We start from the raw sequence: 1,683 nt of genomic DNA, 5'->3' as shown, positions 1-1,683 counted from the left end.
ATCATTTTCGGATTCAGCATGCAGAAATTACTGTAGAACATGTAAGAATGTAAAGACAATAAAACCATAGCAGGCCTATGAATTATCGCTTCTAAAATACTCAATTTTAACAATCACACTTTATAACTATCTAAATCATAACTCTGATATTAAATGTAAATGAAACAATCGTGTATATCTAACAGGATGGACTCCACAAATGACGCTTGACGAATTTTGAGAATAACAACTGTAAGATCAAGATCTAGTTTGGGTGCTACTTACCATACATTAAGATGAAACACGGCTGTTTTTGTTAGAGGAATGTAATTAGGACATACACAATCTATGGCACTTGTACGAGCATTTAAGAGTGCGGAAAGGTGAGCTGTACCCATGTTACAAAACACTTATTCTTAATCTGTGATGTAGCTAGATTAAGCTTATTCCGTCCTATATGCCAGTACAGTAATAGATATCACAGCTATTGAAAAATAGCTGGTAGTTGTGACAGTTCAGGTTGCTATGAGTACTATATATATGCGTAATGGACGGTCTATTTTATGAAAGAAGCATATATAATGATATATAATGCTCATATATATCTTTATGGATATAGGGGTGTGTGTGATGTTGCATACACACATATTCAGTCATTACAAATGAATCATTCGTGAATGAATCAAATACACAGAGAAAGTAACTTTCAGGTAACAAAGGAGTTAAAAAGTGATTTAATCAAATTTTGAGATTGTGATGTGAAGTGAAGCAATGGTTATTGACTTGTGCAACATCATTGATAGAATATGTTTAGTTTTGGAAACTGAAATATTTGTAAGGTAATGGATTTTTTGCTGAATAGATTAAAGTTACAGAAGAGCTTATACTTTGGATCAAATTGAAGTATTCATAAGATAATGAGTGAAACTGGTTGTTGAAAAGTAGCTGCTCCTGACAGTAACTTATGTGTTATATCAAAAGAAAGATTGGTGCATCTAATGTTTTATTTGGTTTTGATGTAATATCTTTAATTGTACAAGTTAATATTTCATAAACGCGTAGTTTTGCTGAATGTTTCTTAACATTTCTGTCCTGGTAAAAGTTGCATTTAAAACACGTTAGTGCAAACTATGATTATTTGACCTGAGGCAGTAAGTATGCCCATGCGGCATTGCGTTGCAATTGCTTCAAGTAGTTTTTTACTATATTGGAGCAAAGTCATATGGAAGTCAGGTGCTGTACAAATGGTTTCTCATGGTCAGAAGTTAAAGTTACTGTGGAAATTCTGTGTATTTCAAAGATGTATTGAGAAAGAATAAACTAGTTTTATTTAAGAAAGGACTTGTATCGCTGAAGTTCCTCTGGAAGAATTTATACCGGGAAATTAACAAACAAGCAGATACATAACAAATTGGTGTTAGAGAGTGGGACGAAAAAAAGAAGATGGAAACAAGAAGTGGCAAATCAAACTACAGCTTAGCAGATTTGATGGCAGCAATACAAGAATAGCAAAAGAAACAAGAAGAACGAGAAAAGAAACAAGAAGAGAGATTACAGCAGTTGTTGGAGGAAAAAGAAAAGAAATGAGAAGAACGAGAAATGAAACAAAAAGAGAGATTACAGCAGTTGTTGGAGGAAAAAGAAAAGAAACAAGAAGAAAGTATCCAACAGTTGAGAGAAAGCCAACATACACAAATGGAACAT

Source organism: Limulus polyphemus, unplaced genomic scaffold (genome assembly GCF_000517525.1).
Source record: "Limulus polyphemus unplaced genomic scaffold, Limulus_polyphemus-2.1.2 Scaffold2640, whole genome shotgun sequence".
Classification (NCBI taxonomy): domain Eukaryota; kingdom Metazoa; phylum Arthropoda; class Merostomata; order Xiphosura; family Limulidae; genus Limulus; species Limulus polyphemus.
The sequence above is the reverse complement of the archived record's forward strand: the minus strand, read 5'-3'. Positions refer to the sequence as shown.